Genomic DNA, 19592 nt, shown 5'->3' with positions numbered 1-19592 from the left:
CTCCACAGTCTCTCTGGGCAGCATTTTCTGCAGAGCTGCCTTCCAGCAGGTCAGCCCCCAGCCTGTACTGGTGCATGGGGTTGTTCCTCCCTGTATGCAGGACCCTACAACTTGCCTTTGTTGAACTTCATTAGGTTCCTCTTCGCCCAACTCTTCATTCTGTCCAGGTCTCACTGACTGGCAGTGCAGCCTTCTGGTGTGTCAGCCACTGCTGCCAGTTCTGTATCATCAACAAACTCACTGAGGGTACGGGACTGGACCCAGCACTGACCCCTGGGGAACACTGCCAGACTCTGCACTGCTGATCAGAACCCTCTGAGCTGATGGTGCAGTTAAATTTTACTTCAGAGTAAAAACTGTATCAGGGATTTCAAAAATAAGTTAATACATGTGGATAGCATAATATGGAACTTCAAAGCCTCCCTTTGAGCCTTTTTGAGCCTACCTTTGCCAGGACTTTGACTGACTAAGAATACTGGCCTTGTCAGATGCCAGGTTCTCTTAATAATAACCAAAATGTGATTACCTTGATTTAGAAGTAGTCTTTTACTTCCTGCATAACTTAGTTTCAGTCCAACAATATATGGTATAGCATACCACTCATTTAGGAAGTGGTATTACTTTGTAAATAGTCACACTAAACTCAAACTCATTGCATTTGCAATGAAGTCTTTGGTTTTAATTGTGCTGTTATAATCAGGCTTCAAAATTTGTCTTAAGGGGATATTATGCCTTCATAAACTTGAAAAGACAGCCAAAACATGAATGAACATATGGCTATATACAGAAAATGTATACAGAAAAGTAGAAAGGGAAGAAAATTGATATAACATCAGTGTAAAGGCCTGGATAGAAGAAGTCTTGAAATCTGAGACCTGGAAAAAGTTCATCTTTTTCTCTTGGTAATGACCAATATAGGAGCCTCTGTTTAGACAGCTGTGTATGTCAGTGTAAAAACACTGACAGTAAAGCAAATAGCAAAGTAGAAATACACTATGACTATGTGACTAGAGAGTAAGTGGAAATTTGCTTAATAGTGGCTCAATAATCTCCAAAATATTTTATATCTTCAATGCAGTCTTTTGCTATTTTTGCACAAAATAAAACATTCTTAAGGCAAGTCAATAAGCTCATAAGACATAGATATTCCTTTTTCCTTGGCCTTTCCAGAATCTTCTTAACATACATTAGTAAATCGAGAAGAGATTATAACCATTTGAAGTATAACCATGAAACACAGGAAGGCTATCCAGAGCAAGCATCATGATTTATTGAAGGCTGTTCCTGATATGTTTCACTTAGATTGTTTTATGAGCTTGAGTCTCTTTAAATAAACAATGTCACAAAAAGACTCAATTATATAGCCTTGCTCAAAATTTCTAGGAACTTTGTTTCTGAAGGGGAAGGTCTTGAAAACAGAAAATCTGCTCTTTTGATTGTGGAGTAGGTTTTTGTTCCTATTTTTCCCATTTCTGACTATTACTTTCTCTTGAGTATTGTATGTCTTAAAAAATAAGGGTAATTGAAGTCAAATCTGTGTTTAATTATGTGTGTAATTTACTAATATTTAGATATGTTTAACCTCATGCTGTGTTTCTGGCTTGCTTTATGAAATCGAATGCACAGTTGTACAGAGGTGATTTGTGTTGGTTGTGAATTATTTTTTTAATGGTACATTAAGCCATGTCACTGCACTGATTGCAAGTTATATGAACCCGCTTTATACACTGAAGATTATGGTGGATAGCCATTTTGTTTTCTGATCCATAGGTTTTGGTTTTCCTCTTCACAATTCAGTTTTGCTTTTTTTGATCACCACAGAGGCTAGCAGAGAAAAAATTATCAGAAAGAGATACCTTACAGGAACCTGTGAGCTGATGAATGCCCTCAGTTTTTATGAAAGAGAATAACTTTTTACAGGATCGTAAAACAGACAGGAATGAGTCTCCATGGCAATACACAACACAAAACTACCACAAAAGTTACGCTGAATTTACAATTACTCGCCTTTTCACATAGTAAAGTAACTGCCCAGCTCCTGATGTCACCATCTCCTCTAACATGAACAAAGCAGCACTCATTGGCTGCTCGTCCTACTTCTATTGAAGCACACTGGAGGAAAAGCCACTAAGATGTTATAATCTGAACTGTGAAAAGAGAAGTCTTACACTTAGTTTCCTGTAAGGATATCTGATTTTCATGAATAACAAGAGCTTACCAATGTCAGAATTCTAAGGGGGAAAAAAGAGAGGAGAAAACTGTGAGGCTTCCATATAAGACATGTCCTGCCAGCCCTTTTGACCACCTTGTTTACAACCACGTGAAACCTCTAGGTGTAGAGTGGCGATTAGCAGAGAGAATATGATGCTGTCTTCTTGCTCTGCATTTTTATATGCTGGTGAAATCAAGGACTATATAATTAGGCCAATTTAATACAGGGATCAAACCTGTAACTTCCACACTGAGTTTCTGAATTATGTAGTGTGACTGAATGGGAGAAAATCTATAGAGGGAAAAGAAAATTATTAGAATGTTTGACAAACATTAGACAATTAGATTTGAAACTTTCAGTCAGCACTTAAGAAATCATATCAGAAAGTTTTACTCAAATATCTAGGATCAACATTTTTAAAAGTCAAAAGCCTGAGCTTAGACATCTAAATTAATATTTAAATTTAAGGCTTACTATGCATCAAAGAACTCTTACTAGGGTAATTTAGAATCTATGCAAAATGGTCACAAACCCAAAACATACTTATTACTCTAACAGACAGACTTTCTCTGGAATCAAAACTATTGCTATCCATCTACAGAGATGCTCTTCTATTTTGGGAAGTATCTTTAAATAAAACTATATTATTACTTATGTTCAGACGGATCAGTAAATGTAATCTGTTCTTTCTATGAACTTTTTAGAAATGCCTGTGCAATCTGCAGAGGACAGTTTCTGAAGAAACAGACATCTGGAGATCACAGAGGCACCATCCATATGTCTGGACTGAGCTGTGATGTAGAGCACAAACATACTTCTCCTATTTAATACATTCCTGTGTATGTAATTTCCATTTGAGAAGGACAAAGTATGTCACGTTTTTACTAAATATTTACAATATGCTTAGAAATTCTATCTTAAAACAAAATAAGGATATTTGCATAATTCTTTTTATAAGCAGTAAAATAATAATAATAAGGAATTTGTGTGTGTTTGCATGTTATGTTGTACTTTCCTTTTTCGTCTTGGGAAATCCTTGCATTTGTGAAGGAGATATATTATCTTAAAAAATTCAAACTTACATTTTTCAACAGATATACCTTGAAGAAAGAAGCTTAAAGGAAAGTGATGTTATGTAGCTGTATGTTATGCTACTCTATGCATTAAATGACCACAATAATTCTGTAATTTTTTATTTCTTTTATTTTGGTTCAGGACCTACCTAAAAGTTTGGTTTAGGAAAGTTGCAACTTGCCCAAATATAACAGTGAGTAAAAAGGACTTCACTTCCTCACATTTTGACATTGATGTCACCCTATGTAGTGTTTAGTCACTACTTGCTTCTTAATTCCCTATTGTCAAAGGTTTTAAAATCTATGATAAAACATTCTCCCACACTGCAATGCAAAGAATCAGTCTTTCATAGGGAAGTATGTTGGAATTTGCATTGCTTTGTTTCAAAAATATTCACAGTTTGATGATCTTAGATCTATTAAGGAAAAAGTAAATCCTGAAATGACTGTAGGGTGCTCTATGTAAAAGAAAAAAGCACTTCTTTCTTCTGTGCAATACTCTGGCAACACATGCATCTATTAGCCAGAGATCCAAAAGGTAATGACTCTCTTTTTCTGAAAAAAAAAAAAAAAAAAAAAAAAAAAAAAAAGTGCTGTCCATTATTTAGAGAGACTTTGACAAAGGGGATTTCTAGTGAAAAAGTCCATACAGGTTGTGACTATGTAGTATTAGATGACATTTTACTTACTTGATAGGCAGGAAAAACTAAAGCATTTTATTATATGTGTAAATCTAGGACTTTACAAAGTCTTCTTCCATGTACAAGTAGTAAGGGATGATCAAGGACCAGTATTTTCTTTTGATACAGTTTTCCTTGGCTCTTATTCATCCTGCTGATTTCTCCTTTTAGAGCATTTCACAGTTGTGCCTTAGACTGAAGAGTAGCTGTGCTTCTCACTTATTCCAAAACAGGCATATTTTGCATGCAACAGCAGTCAACAAAGTCCCTTTTTTTTTCCCAAGCAGTATTTTGCGAGAAGCTCTAAAAGCATATGCATTATTCACATCCTAGATATGTAGATATTTGTCAGACCAGGGAAGGGGAATGTATTTCCAAAGGCTAATTTTTGTCTATAAAGGCTAATTTCCCTAGAGTGCCTTATAGTCAGTAGGGGAAGATAGTACGGTAGTATTCTCCAGAGAACATTTCAGAGTATGAGACTAATTAATCTCAGAGGGGGACATTGGGCTCGTTTTGGCTAGTATAGAGTTAATTTTCTTCATAGTACCCGGTATGGGGCTATGTTTTGGATTTGTAGTGAAAACTGTTCATAATTCAGTGTTTTCATTATTGCTGAGCAGGGCTCACACAGAGCCAAGGCCTTTTCTGCTTCTCACCCCACCCCACCAGCGAGCAGGCTGGGGGTGCACAAGAAATTGGGAGGGATGATGCCAAAATGGCACAGAGTAACTGCTCAGAGACTAATTTTGTCTTTAAGCAGCAAAGGTATATATTTCGTTCAATGCTGGGGAGCTAGCCAATTTGCACCAGACAAACTAGCTCCGAAGTTTTCAGTGAAAAGTTAGGTATTTTATACAGTTTTCATGAGAGGTTACACAACACCTTTACATACATACTCATTTGATTTTGACACCTGATCATTCCATTCACAATAGGTGTGATCTAGGTGGAATAGACCTTTCAATTTTCTTTGTTCAACGATTTCCTGACTTGATGGTCTCCTTATCTCCTTCAAGTGCTCCCCTTATCTTTTCTAGTTATTCAGAGTACATTCCTTTCTCAACACAAACAGAGCATCACCCAGAGCATTGTACCAAACTCATCCTGAGTAATCTTTTTATTTTAAGACCTTGTTCTGTTTCAGGGGACACAGCTGGGACAGCTGACCCCACCTGACCAAAAGGATAGTCCATACCATAAGACATCATGCTCATCACATAAAGCTGGAGGAAGAAGAAGGAAGGACAGGACGTTCAGAGTGATGGCGTTTTTTTTCTTCCCCAGTAACCATTACGTGTGCTGGAGCCCTGCTTTCCAAAATATGGCTGAGCACCTGCCTGCTGATGGGAGGTAGTGAATGAATTCCTTGTTTTGCTTTGCTTGTGTGTGGGTTTTGCTTTACCTATTAAATTGTCTCTATCTCAACCCATGAGTTTTCTCACTTCTATTCCAATTCTCTCTTCCATCCCACCAGAGGAGGGTGAGCAAGTCACTGTGTGGTGCTTAGTTGCTGGCCAGGGTTAAACCACAACAGAGATTAATCACACCAGACTGTAGTCAGGCTTGGTGAATGGCTCCCACACTGGTCATTCACCCAGATTATTCCCATAGCACAGAAATAAGCTCTCCTTTTCTTCATTTATTATCCCACCAAAGCCTGTCATCTGCAAAACTTGTTGATAAATATTTTTATATTGATATCATAGACACAGGAATGGACTATGATTTCGTCCTGAGAGGACTCTCCCTATTGATATGGAGAAATAGTGTGAAATGGGGACAATGGACATCGATTGTGATTGTATATGTCTGCTCAAGGAATGTGGGTATGGTGACTAGTCATGGGTGCGGTGTCTGGTCACATAGGCACACAGCTCTGAGGAGACAACTACAGTTTTGAGGAGACGCCTGCCCTTCTTCCTCTAACAAAGGGGAGACGGGGAGACGCCTGCCCTTCTTCCTCTAACAAAGGGGCTATTTAAAAAAGAATGAGAAAAGGATGAGAGATATTCCAATGCTATCTAGAGGGAGGGAGTGCTAAGTTTCCTTGCTGAAGAAGATCGGATGGTCACAAGAACATGAATCACCTACAAACCTGCAAGACCACCACATTCCAGGAAACGGACTGATAAGCTAATTAACATACGAAGCGGGGTTTAGGTAACGAATATGTATAGGCGTTAATTGAATATTCATTTGTTTCATTGTATAAATGTGGGATGGTTCGTCACTTCGGGTATGCACGCTTGTGGAGGAGCGATCCCCCGTGCATCTGCGCGCAATAAACATACCTACTTTATAACTTTCGAGTTATAGAGTCTAATTCCGCACGTCACTACTACTCCACATATACATATGTACTGGCTGCACATATTGGCTGCTTAATATAGCTATCCCATGCTGTTACCTTTGGTCTCCAGATCAAGCTTTGTAGGGTGGCTCACATCCATGTTTTTCAAGGTTAGTCTAGAGCAAACTAGCTGCATCCGCACTAAGCAGAGCTTGACACTGACTTTGTTTTTAGTCGCACATGGTGATCCTTTGATCAAAAACATAATTACTGTTTTTGTGGGTTTGGTTGTGTGGTGTTTTTTTGTGTTTTTTTGTCTGTTGAAAATGTAATTAATAATGTGAAAGCTTTATTGCAGCCTGTCAGAGCTGTATTTTTAAATACATATATGGCCTAATATCTGTTGCACGTGCTGGCATCATAGTATGTTCAGGAACTTGCGAATCAAGAGCACATTCAGAAAGTATTGGAGAATTGTGTAGAGCACACAGTAACAAGCCTACTGCTCTTAACCCTTCAGCCTTTTGGAAGCTGTCTGTCAAAGAAGTTATTCCCAGAACCACTTCCAAGTTGTGATTCAGAAGGAATGATTTTGTTCTCTTCAAAAGGAAGTTTAAATAGTATCTGTGCAGTACAATCAGGAGACTAGATATGGCAGTGATGAGAGGAAGTGAATTATTTGACAGTGCAAATGTATCTATTAAAAATTACATTTAAGATTATTTGGAAAGACGGTTTTTAAATTACATGCTGTGAATCTCTTAATTCCAAGTAATGATAAATCTTCCATCAAAATATTGTGTGGCACTATGCAAAATCAATTTAAAAATTAGATTTTGTAACAGAATAAGTGTTCTATTTGTTGGGTATACTTGAAGAACTGGGTAGTGCATGATTCTGATTATTCTCTAATCTCAACAGTTTATTATATTAGCAAAAGATATTAAAAGTAAAAACTGCCTGCCCCATGCAAAATTTATTGAGCACTAAAGGATTAACCAGGGGTCTGTTTTACCAAAGTAAACAGGACTAAGAGTGGGTCTTACAATCCCGAATGGAAAAGAACTGTCCATGTAGTAGTTTCTCCCTTTGATAATGACCCTCAGTAAGAAAAGGTTTGACAGTCATTGCTTTAAAGAAAAGTTTGTTTTTTCTGTGAGTGTAAGCAACTTTAATTTACATACATACCACCCCCTTTCTCGTTTGCTCTACATCCCGCTCTGTCAAACACTTGTGTGGAAAAGTATCTTGAAACAGAAGATCAGCAAACATTCAAGCAAGACACATGCTTTCTCCAGGAGACAATTCTTCTGTGAAGAAATACAGATAATGGATCTCTTCTCTTTGTTACATCCAGAGTTGAAAAAAACCTATAATATTGTTGTTTAAATCAGCTCCACATTCATTTTCATCAGTTTCATTTTGTTGGTGCAATGAACAACCATATACATAAGAAAGTATTTTTTTAACCTCATTCTGGACACAGAGCTATGTGTGAAGAAAATACAAAAGCATATAATCTCAAAGAAAAATCTGATATATATTGTATCAGGATCATGCCGAGATGAAAAAATGTAGTTTAGAGGAAAATTCTTATTTGTACTCTGAAATTTAAGACAGTTAGACCAGAGGAAACTTTGCTCCTTTAAGGATTTAATGTGACAAAGTTACTGCTTCACCTGCTTCTGACTGAAGTACAGATAAAGGCAGAAACATTATACACAAAACCTTACATCAAATCATATAATCTCAGCTGCATAGAGGTGTGTCACTACAGTAATTCTCTCTTCTTTAACAAGAAAGAATACTACTGAAATGTGTGCACTTACAAATTTTGTAGACAGCAGCTGTTGTCTCTTATATATTCCAATGACATCAGGAGCATGTATCTCACTAAAACACCAAGGATTTCGTTACCAAGGTATAATCCAAAGAATAATGAAATGTGTATCAGTGAACAAGCATGGGCAATTAAGGGTAAGAGAAATAATAAACATCTCTAGGATATCATTTCTGTAAGTTTCATCGGGTCAAATGTTTTGCTGATTGTTAGTGAAAAAAGCTGAAAGAAACTCACTTTTTTGCATTGAAAAATGCAAAGTCCTGCCACAGTAATTGCTTCTTAAGTTCAAGATATCTTTCAGCCTACAAGATACAGTCTGTAAGTCTTTTTGCGCCATCTTCCAGTACTATTTTCTTTGAATGGGTAAAAGAACAGAACTCACATAATATTTTTTGAAATCAACAAAAAATAAAAGAATTTTAAAACTTTGTCCTCCCAGGCAAGTTTGGAGTGTAAACAGTATGTAACAAAAGATTTTCTCCCTGACAGAATCTTTCACCTAGGAAAGCAAGGAATCATTTGCATGGAACCTGGCGAGAATATGGTGTCACTTTTTCACACTTCTCTGGCAAAACACCAATGACAATGAAATGGTATTTCCCTCTTTTTAAAAAAGACACGCCCTTAAAAGTATATTTTTTCTTTGAAATAAATCCTTTATGAAATAGCAGCTGACTTGCTTGTGACTGCTGGAATTAACACTTTTAGGTCTGTGTTTCATACTAGCACAAAGGGGGGGAAATATTTTAAATTTTATTTGCATGTGTTCTTCATAACTGATCTTTAATTTTGCTTGAAAAATCACTCTGGCCTTCTTAATTTACAGTCTAAGTGATTATGAAAAGCTTTTTCCTGAAGTGGTGAGAAATTATTCTTCCCCAGAAAGTATCTGTCTCCTTTAATTAAAGCTTATTCACTATTGTTTTGTATCTTTTAAAATGTATGCAGAGTGATCCACTTTGGTCTTGGAAGTCCAAGACCTATGTATTTTCTGGTTCTTAACATTGACTTGATCAGTGGTCTTAATCAAATCCCTTAGAACTCAAGGCAGCAAAACACAAAACCACATTTTTTTCTTTGAATAGGACTTAACATTTAGCAACCACTTGAGTATTTTGCATTCTGTTAGTTTGTGCCTCCCATCTGTGTAAAGGAAAAGGGAATGTTTATACCTTCCTCCCTTCCCTCACAGATGTTGCAAGATTTAATCAGTTTGAAGAAAGATGGGGTTTTAATTTCATTGCAGGGAATTGAATGGCCCTGGTACATGTGAAAAGATACATCTGACCAGCAGCAAGATTTACAGAGAAAAGATGGGGTTGAGGAGCCTCTAATGCAACTCTCAAAGATTGGTGAACATGAAAGAAAAGGCTGTTCTGCTTCCAGGCTCCCATTCTAAGTTTGTTTTGTGGGTTTTTTTTCATTTGGTGAAAAGTTTCCTCTTTTTTTTTTTTTTATTAGTTTTGAAACTTATTTAAGAAAAAGGAAGTAGTTAAATATCAGAATTCCCTAAAGAAATCCCCCTGCTGTTTTTTCCCCAGTAAGCTCCAGAGTTAAGGAATGCCATTACTATTAGTATTCACAAACAAGGGGGCTGTAAAGATGAAAAATGCATAAAATATAATTTCTTCCATCAGAGAAAGTTCCCAGGGCTACTGGTATTCAGAGAAATCATCTTTCTTTTGTTTCTGAGGAATTCCAAAAAGTTAAAATATTAATAATTAAATGCACACTCATACACCCCCCACCCCCAACTCCAAACCATAAAATCCAACAAACCAACAATGAACAAAGGAAAGAAGCTGTAAGAGGCATTGGGGACTGATTTGGAAATGCTTCCTGATATTTTTAAATGCTAAACCTTCTGTGTATATGTGTACATAATACTGATGCCTTAGGGAACTCAGCTGTTGGGATGTTTTTAATAAGCTATTTTGGATACTTAGGGAAGCATTCTTCAGTCTTCCTGCTTCCATCTTGCAAGACCTTGTATGCCAAGAGGGGTCATGGGTGTCCTTGCAGATGTTATGTTTTACATTTGGCCTTTCAGAAGAACAATAGAATTAAATATTTGGAGCAGATGACAGGAAACAATAAGTTTTTTCTCTACAATGCAATTAAAACCCCATATTTCTTCAAAATTAATAACACCATTGTTTATTATCTATACGTTGATCTTGTTCACCATTCCTATAATAAAGCTGAATTCCTGAGGCAAATTATCTAGGAGCTTTTAATGAAAGTATTAATGAAACATATGTTTTAAAAAATAAAGATATGGGAAAATGGATTATTGTAAGTAAAGGCTTTACAGATATTGCAGCCCACAGATAAAAACAATAAGAAAGATCAGAAACTGTAACATATACAACTCCACAGTGATTTTGCAGTTTGTTCTTAAGGAAACTATGAAAGCCTTTTAATGTTATCAAAGTTCAGGTCTGAAAATTATATTGCCTTTCCAGTAGCAAGGCTTTCTATTAAGGAGGAGAACTGAAGAAATCTCCAGCATGTGTTCTTACCGCATGATCACAGCTCTGTTAAATTCTAGCTTGCTTCCTAAGCTAAGCAGAGTAGACCAAAAATAAAGAAATATTCTTGCATTACAAATGTTTCACTCAGCATATTAGAGGATTTCACAAAGATAAATCTCGTTTCATGGTTGCTTGGATTATCATAATACTATGGCTCTGTATAGGTAGTTCATATAAAATTTTAGGGTCTGTTCCTAAAAGTAAATAATTCTTTTTTTTAGATCTGCAATGTGTGTTCAAGATACTATTGTCTTTTTCAACAATAAAAATAGATCAATTTCATGGGCACCTATTCTGGTTGGGGTTTTGGTGTTGGTTTTTTTTCCACCTAAGTGGCACACAGAATAGAGAAAGAACTGCTTTCTCAAACATGTTTCTTGAATTAAAAATAGTGGTAAAAATAACACCAAATTACACCTTTAATCTCTTTTCTGAAGAGATTTTGACCTTGTTAGCCCTTGCTTAAAAACGACAATGTTATGGGTTCTTATTCCTTTTACATTACAGTTCAGAAATTAAGGCATACAGGAGGCCTATATTTAATAGCTTCCTATATCTCCAGGGGCATGATCTCTCCTGATCCATCTTACAAGTGTGTAGGTCTGTCAGCATCCTAAGCAAATGTGCAGAATGACTGCACGGTGGATATGTAACAGATGTTGAGTACTGGGTGTAGGCACCTCCCAGAGTGGAGATCTAGAGTGCGCATCTCAGGGATCTGCAACATAAAATGGCTCCAGAATTGTTATTTCTATCTTCCAGATGCCAATGGTAACTATGGTTATAGAAACTCTTCTGTATGGGAAGGAGTAGAGATAAAAAAGAGGGAAAGAAAGATGGACTAAAAGAAAGTGGACTAAAAGTCCACACTGTCGGAACACCATAGAATAATTAAATATTCATTGATCCAGGTAACAACAGTGTGTGTTCAAAAGTGCAAGTAATAACAAATCCTATAGAGTATTGATTGCACTGGCATACTGACCAATTATGATAGAAGTGTCTCAACAGGAAATAAGTATTACTCAACACAAAATAAGAGATTCTTGTCAAGCACCTACATATCTAAAACTAACCAGATTTTCCTTTTCTGAATTACGATTTAGACCTGAATTTCATGATCTATGTATTCTTGTGTAAATTGAGTAAAAACATAAGCATGGTTTTATTGGTTCAGAATAAAGATCCTGACCCAGATGAGTAAGCCATCATGGCAGTGAATGAAAATGAATGTTGAAAAAAGAGTCTAAAAATATGAAAAGCTTGTATAATAATTCCCATGGATACTTTTCTGACTCTAGCTTTTTACAGATCTGGGACTTTTCTGAGTGTTTAGTAACCTGTCAGGGCCCTCAGGGCACTTGCAGGACTCACTGTCCCTGCCTAGCCACCCCCACAGCTCCCCTGACACTACCCACAGGCCAGGACCCCATGTCATCCCCCCTGAAGCTGTCACCCCAGGGTCCGTCTCCAGCTCCTGATAGGCCCTGCAGTGCCTAGCCATGGACCCTTGTCATGGTCCAGGCCAAGGCTGTTCCTGTTCCCAGGGAGGTCCTGATGCCCAGGGCTGAGTGGTGGGACCATCTTGGGCTGCCCTGCCCTGCCCTGCCAGACCCTGTGGGGACTCCCCATGGCCCCAGTACCCTAGCTGGGTAGGTACACACTTTGTGAAGACTCACAAAGTCTTCAATAGATTTTGCTTTCAAACTCCACTTTCATCAGTTCCCACAACTTTGACCATTCACAGCATCCTCTAGAAGCAAGTTCTGACTCAAACATCCATTATTTACTTTCAGATCTGCCTTCAACTAGCTTAATTTTTTACCCCTTTGTTCTCATACTGGCAGGGAAAATAAGCCTTTAACTCCTATTTATCCCTTCCATGACATCCAGAATTTTATACACTTTTATTACTTGTCCCTTCCCTATCTTTTATTTTGCAAACCAAAGAGCTTTGCTTTTTTTGTCGAATATATTTTTAAAACCCACTCCCTATCTCTAATGACTTTTTTTGCATTCTGAACTGTCCATGGTCTTCTATAATGCTCCTGGGATAGTAAGACAAGAACTACAGAGGACTTAAGGTATCAACAACAGATTTAAATAGTGACATAATTATGATTTCAGTGTAATTCACTATTTCAGTTTTTTTAATATTTCCTAGCAGTTGGGTAACTTTTTGTTTGTTTTTTGTGTTTGTTTGTTTGTTTGGTGGGGTTTTTTTGTGGTTGTTTGGTTTTTTCTTTTAATTTTGGTTTGGTTTTTAACAATACTGAGCAACAATCTCTTATTTTCATAATCCCAATGTCTGGAGTAATAGAAGTCAGGTTGTGCTCAGTATTTTCCTAAGACACCCTGCCATCCAAATTGCTTGTTTCGAGGACACCTCAGAGCTGGGAGTATCAAATGTCCTATGAAGTGAGATGAAATATGAAAACTAAAGGACATTGGATGCCAACCAATATATAGATGCAGAAAGTTACCTTTTTGCTATAACTTCTAATCTGAATAATGAGCAAATTAAATCTGTTTGGAAATGTTTCAGTAAAATGAAGCTTTATGAGAAAACACTTCTTTATTGTACCTAAAATATTTCTCTTTAAAGATCTGAATTCAAGGAACTTCTAACAAAGCAAAGGCAGGACTCTAAGACAAAAGCCTGACAGGATTCTTATCTGCTGTTACTGATTGAGAGTCCAAGGCTCTAAAGAATATAGTGGTTTAGATATGATGTGTTTTTCCCCTGTGTATGAAATCTCATTATCCTTGGTACCAGGACATTTTGTTGGCAAGGTTTTCATACCCTTTGACCCTATTGCTGAGCTCCACCCATAAATAGGTGTAGGCTTTTGGCTCTGCACGAAAGCCTAGCAGCCTTGAGAGCTTTATACCAAGTCTGGACTTGGGTTTTCCATGTTTCTTGGCATGGAAATGTTAAAATGGATAGTTGTGACAATTTCACATGGCTAGCAGTAACAGTCAACCTGACAAGAATGTTAATTCCAGTGTAGCAGCTGCTAGAGATCAATGGTGTGTGACCATAGGAAGCCCCACTGGGCAGATTGTCCTTTGGCCAAATATTCTAAGATGTCCCGACTCCTGAGCCAGCTCATTCTCCAGCCTCTTGATCCCCTGAAGAATGTGATTTTCACTTAGCATCTGCAGGTCCCAGTGCATTTATTTTTCTTGATGGGAACAGAGGGCAATAGGGGAAAATGTCTGTCTTCTTCAGAATTTCTGTTCAAGAGAAATTTAATAAATTTGGTTTCTGCGTGATTTGGTTCAAAACCAAACAGAAATATCAATATGTAGGTTTTATTACACAAACTAGAGTATCTGTATTTTGGTCAATTGCTGTGCCAACTATTCCCATCTACTGTGAAACACGTAGCAGAAGTAGATTCTAAGGACAAAAGTAAGAGAGTGGCTGGTCAGGGTGGATCAACTGCTATAGAAAGTTAAAAACAAAACAAAACAAAACAGCCCCAAACTTTTAAAATGCACTTTAACAGAGATTATTTTTGTATTCTTTTTATTAAAAATAAAGATAAAAGATTTCTGATTGAAAAGCTATCTCCAGAACAATGGCAAGAAAGCAGTACAGTTGTTTCACATAGCCATCTGGTCTTCCCAGGCCTCCAGCAGTTAGACCGGGTTAACCCTGATCTAGGCTTATTTTTTTTTATTTAACTTCTTGATGTTGGTGGAAAGTGCTTACACATGCAGTATCAAGCCATTTTTTATAAATCAGTACTAATACTCTTAAAACCACACAGCACTCAGAATCCAGGATTAAGGCTTTAAACCAGATGAAATATATATTGTGATTGCCAACAAGTTTTCTTTGTTTTTATAATGCAAATGTGTTAATGCTCTGACCTCAAAACTGAAAGACCAAAGCCCAGATAGCTATCAAGAATCTGCCAAAGCACAGGAACTCAGAAAAACAGGACTCCCCCATCCTACATAACAAAAAAGATACTGAAGACTTATATGTCAATAACATTATTTTCTTTCAATTCTAACCACAATTTCAGATAAAGAGTATTGCAATACTTCCAGCTTTCTGCTTGTTAAAAAAAAACCCAAACAAATATTGTAATTCCACAAAGTACAGAATTTTTGAAACCTGAAGCTTCTTCAAATAAAACATATTAAATATTTAATACAAAATACTGAAAAATGCTGAGGCACTTTTCTGTCCTGCAAGCAGTTTATAATAAATAAATAACAAAAAGTAACAATAATAAATAGTTAAATGGTATCTTCTATTTTTGTGATTTTTTAAGCATGTATCTTGCATCTTTCACAAATATATAAATAACTTTTAGCATTTATTTCATTAAGGTAATAATCCAAATTAAAAAAAATAATCATGTGTTGTACTCAAAACCAACACTACAGTGCTACTCAGACTTCTATGTTTAGCCCAATAAAACACAGCTTGTTGTGTATTAGACATTCCAGATGTTTAGAAGCAACTGGTCTTCAAATAAAGAACAGTCTCAATTTTGTTAATCTTTTGTTCAAGTTTTGAGTAGTTTTCAACACTGCCAAAAAAAAAAAAAAAAAAAAAAAAAGGAAAAAGCTATATATACCCCTAAGTGAAATAAATATACCTTTGTGTATGTACAGGAAAGAATAAAGATAATACAGATGTTTTGAAAGGTGCCCTAATTTGGTAAGTCTTTGCTTCTTAAGCACAAAGTAGCATGCAAGTGATTTATCAGCAGTACAGTATAGTGCCATAGTACAGTCAGTCTCACCTCATTTTCCCTTGTGAAGGTTTCCCAAATGTTTGATCATCAACAGGCATGAGAAGCCTCTAGAACTGGCATCTTCGTTCTGTGCATGCAGCCTCTTCTCATTGTGGTTAATTTGTTATACTCTACCTGGAGGCTGGTAACAAGCAGGGTACTGCATGGGTCTCCTCCAATCTGTCCTGTTTAACATCTTTATCAGTGGCCTGGAGGAGATGAAAGAGTGTGTTCTCACAGAGTTTGCAGATGTCACCCAATTGTGGAGGATGAATTAATATGCTCAAGGGCAAGGCTGATGCACAGAGGGACTAGGCACAGGCTGGAGGAACCGGCCAACCTTCTGAAAAATCAAAGAGAACAAATGCAAAGTCCTGCACTTAGGAAGCAAGAACTCATTGCAGGTTGGGAATTGTCTGGCTGGGAAGCAGCTCTGCTGAAAAGTCCATGAGGCCCCCAGTGGACTGAAAGCTCAATGTGAGCCAGCAGTGTGCTCTGTCAACAGAAAACTAAGATCTATAAACAAAAGCATAGCCAGTAGGTCAGGAGAAGTGGTTTTTAGCTTTTTCTTGTTACTCGTTAAATCACATGTAGAATACTGTGGCTACTTTGTCCCTACTATCTACCCCACCTTTGTCAAGGACCACGAAAACATTAATCAATTGGAATGAGTTCAGCTGCTTCATCAAAGCAGAGCCAGGTTCTTCACAATGGTGCAGTGGGAGGACAGAAAAACAACAGACATAAATTAAGTAAAAGGCAGAAGTTGAATATGACATAATGATTATAAGGAGAAACCTTTTCAATATGGGAACAATCAAGTGGTGGGACAGTTTCCCAGACAGACTGTGCAGTTTCCATCCTCAGAGTTTTTCAAGGCCTAGCTGGATAAAGACTGGAGTACTCTGATCTCATCTCATAGCTGAAGCTGGTTTGATATTGAACTAGAGATTGCATGAAGTACCTTCCAGTCTCCAACGTTCTATGATTCTGTGAGTCTATCATTTTTTTATATACATTTCTAAAAAGCTCCTTACCAGTCAGACTAACTGTCCGCTTTGTCCAGTATCCTATTTCTGAGAGGAATCAATGGTGGCTGCCTACATGGAAGTGTAAGAACATGGCAAGTGTAGCAGTATGGCAATTCCAAGCAAGAATTCACAAACCGGACTTTGTGTTGGAACTCTCTCTTGGTTAAAACCACACCTATCTGATTCTCTCTACCACCCTAAAGCTCTTACCTATTCTTCTGCAGTATCAGATCGTTAAGGAAGACCTGAAGTTAAAGACCGGACAGAATACGAGGGCAGAACAGTACTACATTTGCCTAGTTTTTTTTATTCTTTCCCTATGCGTCCACCACACATCATTTACAGCGAAGCAGTACTGGTCTAAACAAAGTCTGACCTTCTATGGACATTCATAAAGAAAGCATCTGGCTTTGCAGGTAGCTATCAGCTTTCATATTTGTATAAATTTTAGATTCTCAATGCCACCAAGGCAGTCAAAAGTTAATTGAGACAATGTCTGAAAATCATAAGCGCATGCATTCATTTCTTCAGTGGGAAAAAAATGATTTTCTTAAGGCAACAAAAAGATTCAAAGTTTTATGTCAGCTTAGTAAAGTGCAAAACCCAGGAAATAATAAATTAATAGTGAAAAAATTGATAGCCAGGTTTTGCCATTCAGCCAGATGCACATCTATAAAGATCCAGCCAATTTTTTCTTGTAGTCTTGCCAGGGAAGGGAAAAAAATACATTATCAGAATTCAACATGCTGTATGATTTTGAGAATAACCCTTCAAGCTGTCAGTCTTGTTGCCAAAACTACTGTGCAACAGTATTAAGCCACAGGAGCATGGACTCATTTCAAGCCCAGGTGCTGAGCGATTTGAAATGCATGAGCTCCTTGTTGTGAAACAATCATTCCCTCTGAGGCTCTTTGTGTCCTCATCACACCATAAACTGTGCCCATGGTGAATGTGCATTTACTTGCCTTGTAGCTAGCGATCACATGCAAATTTCTGAGAAGAGACATATCCTCCTTTCTTTACAGGATGCTGTCCTTGTGAGATATAGAGCACTGTAAAACATCTGAACTGGACGGTTCAGCCCTTACAGATAACCTCTGATCCCTGCACAGCCATTGTACTAGTGTCAGGTAACAGAAGAAAAACCTCTTCACATTCAAAAAGAAAGTAAGAGCACTGACAGTTAAATAGGGCTTAGGATTTTATAATAATTTATGACTTACGCTAATATGTTTTCCAACACCCAAAAATTTTAACTATGGTGGGATTTTTCATAGATCTTACAAATCAATTTCAAAAAAAAAAGAACTAAGGACGAGTAACTGGTATGCCAACTGTTTCTGTAGCAAAGGTCAGATTAATTTTCAGTACTTAACACTATGATACTGCAGCACGTGATTAATCTCATGGAGCTTCAGTCATCTAAAAGTTACTTGTCCAAGTGAAAGCTGGATCCCTTTATATCAGCAAGGAAAAGCAGACACCTCAAGATGAGATAAATCACCTTTCAGGGATGCCTATTTCTCTGTTTCGACTATAAAGTAGTACTAAGACAATGAGCTGAAATTCAGACACTTGATCTATGATTTCCGAAGTATGTAACTGACAATTTGTAGACTTATGTGGTTTCTCAAACTAGGTGCTTCTATGTTACTGTAAACCAGGCAGGTAAAGAGTGCAATACAGATTGGGACAGAAAAAATATGGGTCTGCAGGGGCAAGGAATACTTTAAGGCAGTATTTCCAGCAAGTAAAGAATCTTGCTCTAACTTTTAGATATACTCATTAGATGAGACAAATCCATTCACAGTACCTCACTTCAATGAAGCTGAAAAATGTTGTACGCATTTAGTTCAGATTTGTAATTTCATTATCTATTCAAAACATCTGTTTTCTGTTGTTGTGTGAAAATTACCATAGAGTGGATAGTAAGAATGCTTTAACAAGCTCAGACAGCAGATCTGTGCCAGAGTCGGATACTGATCAGTGAATTATCCTTGCACCAGGCAGTACAGGCAGTGCTAGAGCTAGTCTATCGACAAGGCATCATAGTTCATTGCCATGCTGAGAGCTGAAGAAAGGGTTTTTCTTCACCTTGTATCCTGTAGGAAATAAGGTGAAGAAATAAAGCAGAATGAGTCAATGTCATATATACCATGACAGTGGTCTACAAATAGAAACCAGGTGTATTTATAAGAGGGAGGTAACATTTTTATTCGACCAAGTGATACAACTGGTAGAAAATGGCAAGCTTTTGGACATGTAAGCATTCTGCATGAGTTCTCTGGTTTTCCAACTATACAAGGTTTTACATATATGAAATATATATTCATTATTCTTAGCTTTGCTAACATACCTTCAGAGGAAGAAAAGAATATTAGTGTTGTAAATCTTAAGTCTTCCCATCACTCATGAGAAATAGTATCTTATGACTTAAAAACATACAACTTCTATAAATAACAACACAGAGCCCTAGCTCAAGGAAAGAAAGTTGTGACATAAAAGTAATGTCCTGCCACAAACTAGACATTGGACAATGGCAAACCACAGATGAGTGAAAACCTCAAACTTATTTCTTGCTAATTCATGAAACGAACAAAAAAAAACCCAAACAACTTCAAGTACCTTATATTATTGATAGAAAATTATCTGAGCAGTTTCTCTGGATAGCTGTGTTGGGAGTAACTGACAACACTTCAATGGGGGGTCTGCAGGGGTGGCCTCTGTGAGGAGAAGCTGGTTCCAGCCAGCTCCAACAGACCCACTGCGGGACACAGATGGGACCTTCAGACAAGATGGTGGCACCTCTGGAAAAGCTGTTTAAGGAAGGGCAAAATAGCACACAGTCAGTGAGGAAAGAGAGAGTGAGAAAATATCCCTGCAGACAAGCTGACACAAGGAGCAGGAGGAGATGCTCCAGGCATGAGAGCAGACATTCCCCTGCATCCTGTGTTAAAGACCATAGTGATGCAGGTTGCCCCCCTGCTGCCCATGGAGGACCACAATAGAGCAGATATCCACACTGCAGCCCATGGAGAACCCCACACCAGAGCAGGCAGATATTACCTAAATGAAATTGCAGTCTGTGGAGAGCCCAGTCTGGAGCAGAGGAAAGGTGCAAGGAGGAAGGAGCAACACAGAGGAACTGTTACAGACTGACACCAACTGC

General features: G+C 37.5%; 1 long non-coding RNA gene across 1 annotated transcript; it reads right to left on the bottom strand.

Annotated features, from left to right (window-relative positions):
- Nucleotides 1-3854: 3854 nt before the first annotated feature.
- Nucleotides 3855-18481, bottom strand: LOC308058925. Its single transcript, XR_013926056.1, has 2 exons — nt 6300-18481; nt 3855-5711 (listed from the first exon to the last, which is right to left on the bottom strand). It is a non-coding gene; the product is annotated as an uncharacterized lncRNA (long non-coding RNA).
- Nucleotides 18482-19592: the final 1111 nt, after the last annotated feature.

The sequence above is a fragment of the Falco punctatus genome, assembly GCF_963210335.1.
Source record: "Falco punctatus genome assembly, chromosome: 2".
Taxonomy (NCBI): domain Eukaryota; kingdom Metazoa; phylum Chordata; class Aves; order Falconiformes; family Falconidae; genus Falco; species Falco punctatus.
The sequence above is the reverse complement of the archived record's forward strand: the minus strand, read 5'-3'. Positions and strand labels throughout refer to the sequence as shown.